The sequence below is a fragment of the Paramisgurnus dabryanus genome, chromosome 18 (assembly GCF_030506205.2).
Source record: "Paramisgurnus dabryanus chromosome 18, PD_genome_1.1, whole genome shotgun sequence".
Lineage (NCBI taxonomy): Eukaryota > Metazoa > Chordata > Actinopteri > Cypriniformes > Cobitidae > Paramisgurnus > Paramisgurnus dabryanus.
In genome coordinates this window covers 27,558,252-27,565,041 of record NC_133354.1, presented here as the reverse complement: position 1 = coordinate 27,565,041, position 6,790 = coordinate 27,558,252, and the positions used below count along the sequence as shown (strand labels likewise).

At 39.9% G+C, this 6,790-nt stretch overlaps 1 long non-coding RNA gene across 1 annotated transcript; it reads right to left on the bottom strand.

Moving 5' to 3' along the window:
• Positions 1-5,691: 5,691 nt before the first annotated feature.
• On the bottom strand, positions 5,692-6,497 carry LOC141281027 (uncharacterized). Its single transcript, XR_012335403.1, has 2 exons — positions 6,164-6,497; positions 5,692-5,958 (listed from the first exon to the last, which is right to left on the bottom strand). It is a non-coding gene; the product is annotated as an uncharacterized lncRNA (long non-coding RNA).
• Between the last annotated feature and the right edge of the window lie 293 nt (positions 6,498-6,790).

Below are 6,790 nucleotides of genomic sequence, written 5' to 3'. Positions count from 1 at the left end.
GTTTTTCTTTGAGCTCTGCATTATTTTTTCCGGACGAGGCCTGGATTGGGTTCATAAGTGCACTTTGCAGCAATGTAGCCATCACCCCCACATTTAAAACAGAACCAGGGCTTAGGTGGTGTCAGAGATTGGGTGTTTGAGTCTCTATTGGAGGCTTGCACGAGTAAACTTTCAGGCTTAGCAGGCGTTTCACTTTGGGCTGGATGGAGTGTTGTTTTGATGACGCATGCAGCGTGCTACACTGACTGTTGGCTTTGTGGAGGGGCAAGTTCTGTCGGGTGCTGGGTACATTTCAGTTCACTTTGAAGTGCTTCCCAAAAGCCGGCTTTACTAATTTCAGCAAGAGAGCTCAATTCAGCTAAACATTTCTGAGCGAGTTCTCGTCCAAGTTCTTCTTGGAATAGCTCACGGACTGTCTAGACACTCCAGGTAACTGTTGGATCATTGGGACTGGGCAGGCTACCTAGTTGTCCTTGCTCGAGTCTGGATATTGTTCGCTCTGTTGTGTATTCAATGAGTGCACGGCCTCTGGGTTGTTCTGGGTCGTTGGGAACTCTGACTACTTTCTTAATGTCCCCATTAACTTTTAAGAACTCTGTAATGTCATTATCAGAATAGGCTTTGTCTATGCCTGTGACATATAAACAGCTAGGCCCGTGCACATTAAACTGATTGCAAAGATCTATTTTGCAATAACACGATATTAGTGTACTTCAGCTTTGGAGTGAAGTCTATTTTACACACTGTGCCAATCTCATGGCTGGCTCGCCACGACTGTAACCCTTAGTTCAGTTCACACAAAAATAGTAACACGGATGTCAACAAATTGGCCACAACTTTTGAGGTATAAAAAAATAATTACCCTTGAGTACACTCAAATAATTTAACTATCCAACTATCCCTTCAATACTTAGCGTCCATATCAAACCACCCAATGGAACCGTTGCTGTGCTGTTATTGAGGCAGTGGACCCGGAAAACAAACACCAGGGCGAACAGAGGAGAATCCAGCTTCAGCGGAAAGGACACCAGGGGTCCAGGACGAGAAGAAGCCTAAAAAAAACAGTCTACACAAAAAAATGTGCAGAACATTAACTAATGTTCAACTTAATGTCCTTTTTCCCATCCATTCATCAGTTAAAGATGCAATTTGTTATATATGCACCGCTAGATGGCGCCAGATCAAATCAATAACAATGATGTTGTTTAATGACGCTTTAAAGCAGCGTGGAATTATGGGATTTGTAGACTTTAACTCAACCGCTGATGGCCATCAATCAGACGCGAACGAGAAATCACGTTGATGGATAAGGTAATCAAGTCTTATAAATGTTGCGTTTGATGACATCATTTATTTCATTATGTAAGTTTATGGGCCCTATCTTGCACCCAGCGCAATTGACTTTGTCAGTGACGCATGTATCATTCGTATTTTGCAACGGCGCACAGCGGGTTTTTCCCTCCACAGATGCACGTCGACAAACTAGGGAATGAACTTGCGCTCCCTGGGCGGTTCAGCGCAAAAAAAGAGGCGTGTTCCGGCGCAAACCATCTCTAATGCTATTTTGCAGTTTCAAAAAACAATTGCGCCACTGACCAGAAAAAAAAAGTTTAAAGTCAGTGGCGCGTTGCGCGTTGTTCATTATGCTATTTTAAGGGCGCATGCTTGACCATAATGCATAGCTTGCACAACGCGCATACACTTTGCATCTAATCTACACAGATGCAACAGTTATTTTTGCAAATCATAAATTGTTACACTAAAAAATATTAATACATGAGATAAGGGGAATCGTAGTGGTGAGCATTGTGGTGATGGTTTTTATTTATTGTGTGGCGGTGTTAAAAAATTCTCATGCAAATAACGATTAAAATATTTTCATAAGTTTGTTGTGTGGCTGTATTACGTTTATTTTATGTAAATAATAATTTAAATGTTTTCATAAGAAACCTTAATGTATATGAACTTGATTTGTTAGTCTACTTTGGGGTTGGACCTTGCGTTTCTTGGGTCGGATTTCAAAGCCCCCAAACCCTTTCAGCGGTGAGAGTGGACGCAGCGATGTCCTCTGCTGGCGTCAGGTCCTGAGGCAGATCCACCTCCCGTTACACGGCGTGCCCGATTTATGCTGGCAAGCTTGGGATTCCCCCGTACAAGGACGTCGGTCTCCTCGGTTGTGAACCGCTCCTGGCGTGCGCCTGGTAAATCGGTCATAATAATAGCAACCCGCCACGGAACTTGCGCCCTTGCGTTTAAAGGGAATGTTGGATAGCGTTCTGATTGGTTTATTTGACGTCACGCCCAAACCACACCTATGAATAATGAACCTACTTCAGATCAACCCCTTATTGATTTGCGCCCGGCGCAAGAGTTATTTCTCCCGCCGGGAAAATAGCAACAGCGCCCAAGATCCGCCCACAAACTCACTTGCACGTTGCGCTTCGCAGTTGCGTTTCAGATCGTTAAAATAGGGCCCTATATGTGATGTTCAAAACGAAATTGTTAGTCATAGATGTTACACTATTAGTCCAAATTCGATGGTTAACACAGCACAGAATTAAGTTTTCAATTTACAATCTACAATGATTTTTCACATAATATATTGACAGTACAAATCTTATTGTGAAGTGTCTTAAAGGTGCCCTTCCTCTGTCGTTTTTATTGCTTTATACTGTTGTCTGAGGTCTACTCATGACGTTTGCATGGTTTTTACATCCAAAAACATCAAAAGCAATAAGTAATAGGCCATTTTGTACCCTGATTTTGAGGCTGGTTAGAGAAATGATCCGTTTTAATGGGCGGGCTGCATTGACGACTTGGAAGTAAACGCCCACTGCTATGATTGGATAACAGTTTTTCGTTCAAACTAATTTTCAATTTAATCTCATGTGTAATCAGTGTAATGTTAACTGAGTGTCTTAAGACACAGTGTCTTTCTTACACACATAATCATAAACCCTTTTGACACACACGTGCGTGTCTTTTATCGTCAGTTTAATGTTAAGTGAGTGTCTTAAGACACAGTGGCTGCGTCCCAAACAGCATACTTCCATACTATTTAGTAGGCAAAAAGCACTACTTCTCGTACTCTTTGCCTACTATATAGTATGGAAGTAGGCGGTTTGGGACGCAGCGAGTGTCTTTCTTACACACATTATCATAAACCCTTTTGACACAGACACGCGTGTCTTTTATCGTAAACCCACGCACAAACACACACACACACACACGCACACACACGTGTCTTTTATCGTAAACCCACGCACCAAAAACACACACACACACACGCGCGTCTTTTACATAAACCCTTCGACGCGTGTGTAATGAACGCACAAACTTTTATTACATTCGATGCGTGTGCATCATGAATTCGCGTGAATCGCGTCCCTCTGAAGAGAAATCCTGGCCGCAACTGATAACACATAGTACTAAAGTGTTTTTACACAAACACGCGTGTCTTTTATCATAAACCCTTTCAAAGCGTGTGCAGCATGAATTCGCGTCCCTCGGAAGAGAAAACACCAGCCGCCACAGTGACACATAAGACTTTACTCACATATGCTGCGCCATTCTGTTCGGATCCAATATTGATGGAGGAGCATTGCTTTTTAATCGCAGTCTCTCTTCAAATCCAGCGTTCTTCTGAACATCCAAACATGTAGCAACTGTTATGATTCCCTCGTTTAATAAAAATGATGTCTCGACGAAAAACAATGGCCCGAATATGGTACGGTTGACGTTTAGCCATCCTTGCTGTAACTTGTTATGAAAACTAACTCAACTACACGTAATATGTGGGCGCGGTCTCAAGTTGAAGAGCTCATGAATAGTAATGACCTCGATCAGTTCCACGTCACACTGATAAGCTTTTTAAACTGACCTGATTTCTCCGCTTATTTCTTTTCAGTGGCTAGAGCTGACAGAGGAGGTGGAAGTTAATTTTCACATTCACGACACTACACAAACACATATGGACCTAACACATATCAAAAAATACAAGTAAAAACGGTTTTATGTGGAAGGGCCTCTTTAAAATTACCATTTATATTGCTGTACAATACCTTTTGATGTGCATATCGTCTGCGGGAAGACGCGCTGATTACAATCTACAGACTAATGTTGTGATCAATATAATAGCATACGTTTTTTGAAGGGTTATGAATCAAAACAACTCACCCATCGCGTAAAACACAAGCAGGATCAGAATCTCGGTCTACTTAAATGTTGTCGTGAAGCTCTCTCCATCCAGATAATGCAACAACAAATTGATCCTCTCGTTCTGTTCCAAACTCTTCTTGGGTCATTTGGTTGGCCTGTACGCTTACAGGAGCTGACACAACCAGCGGCAGACGGTAAAGAGTTATCCATAAGTTCATAAGCAAGGGCGTAGCCCGACAGGCACTAACACATAGTTCTGCATTTGTCCACGACACTGGCTGCGTCCGAAAACTCAAGGCAGTGACTTGTTGCCTCGCTGCCTCATGAGGAAATGACTTCGGAGGCATGAAGGCAGCTCAGAGAAAGGCTTTCCGACGCACTTCAAAGGCAGAGTGTTTGAAATATAAACAGAGAGCGCCTTTGTGATAACTAATCACATTTTTGAAAACTACAATACTAATTTCTCGCTAGAAATGCAATTAAAATGTGTAAAAAGTGAAAATATACGTTTATTTACACTAAATTTGTGCTCCAGTCGTTTCCTTGGCCGCCATTTTATTTTTTACACTCGTCCACTGTTGTCATGTGGTCTTTACGTCAGTAAAGGCGGCGACAAAGGGTCACATGGATATTAACATCATTGATAGAAGACTGCACTGCCCCGTGTCAATGTTTTGAATGGAAATTTTCTCACAATTTACAAGTAGTTGAAAACATTACAGATACTGATAGCAGGGGCGAAAATCTCATCTAAATGTTGGGGGGGACAATAAACATAAAATTTTTCAAGAACAATTTTTGAAGGGGACACCAATAATACAGGCAAAATTGTACTTGCAAGGAAATGGGTACAGATAGAAAACGTTTCTCTTTCTCTATGAACGGACGCAAATTTAATTTTAATACATATGAATGCAGAGGTGAAAAGAGTAATACAATTTTCTACTTAAGTAATAGTAAAGTTAGGTAACACTTTATTTTACGACCCGCAAAGTACCGCGTAATTAAACCGAATTTACAGCGTACCTATTTGTAACAACAGAGTACCTCTACAGTACGTACTTGTAGTTATAAGGGAATAATATTTTAAGTTAGGGGTAATAAGGGGGTAAGAATATATGGAAAATTATTCTCTAAGTATTTCATAACTACAGGGTACCTATTGTAATATTACGTGGTATGTATGACTTACGTCTATGGGTAATATGGTCTATGTGTAATAGTTTTTTTTTTTTTCATATTTGCTACTTACCTGATGAAGTGTTTTGTATAGCCTACAGTTGATGTCTACAAGCCACGTCGGCAAATAAAATATAACACACAATAAAGATAATAGCAACTTGTACCTCTTTGATCTGTATATGTATACAGGAGTTACCAGGTAACTCTTATATTTGCGGGCTGTAAATTGAAGTGGGGCTTATTCCCCGATTGTTCTGTGTATGTACCAGGTAACTCTTATATTTGCGGGCTGTAAATTGAAGTGGGGCTTATTCCCCGCTTGTTCTGTGTATGTACCAGGTAACTCTCATATTTGCGGGCTGTTCACCTCTTGTTAATAAATGTTATAGGGTAAATACCATAAACATACAGAATATTGTTATTTTTATTTTAAAACAACTTATTTCAAAACATCTTTAAAACACTATAATTAAGCCAACACTTAATGTTTATTATCACATAACTTTTATTTAAAATAAAAAGTCATGACAATTTTTCATTGTTTTTGCGGCTTGGCTTCCTCTGTTGGTGTTCTTGTCCACTCGGATGATGAGTTGATGTCGTCTCACAAATGCTGTTCTGCATTACATATAAAAAACATAAATGAAAGCCTTCAGTAAATGTTTCTTCACTGTGCCTTGACAGAAACAGAGTTTTCTAAGCCAGTTACGTTTATAAATTTTAGGCTTACTTATGTGCTAGCTAACCTGCTACCGTTAGCTAGCAACTTTCTTGAAAAACATTGTTTGAAATGCGTGAGTCATGTATTAACAAAACCAGTCACCTTATCCAGCATGCGGAACCTGCTAACATCACTCGCAGCCGTACCCCACAGTGTAGAACGTTTTTAAAACCTCTTAAAGAAATTTCACCTCAGGATCGCGTTCCAGCAAACCTCCTGCAGACGACCGCGCGCTCTACACCTGCGCAGTAGTCTACGCATGTAGTCGTCTTTTGCTTTAGCGGGAGCTGATATCTGCTGTTGTTTCATTCTGGTTTGCCATTGCATAAATTATATTTGGCTAAAATACTTGTGTTTACAGTAAATAAATTGCAAAGCACCACTTCAAATATGTCCGCAAATGTAGGAGTTTCCTGGTAAATAGGGAATAAGTTGCTATTTTATTGTACTTACCTTAAAAAAAAGATAACCACATTAAATCAGCTTGACTTTTGTTATTAAAAGCAAGTAATATAGGCTACTAAAATAAAAGTGATATGCTGTTATATTTATTTGCCGATGTGGCTCGTAGACATTGACTGTATACAACATTCAGTAGTCAATATGAAAAATTCACAATAAAAAATAAATAAAACATAATTTCCCCATAGACTTGACTAAGTCATACATACCACGTAATATTACAATAGGTACCCTGTTGTTATAAAATACTTAGAGTATAAATAATTT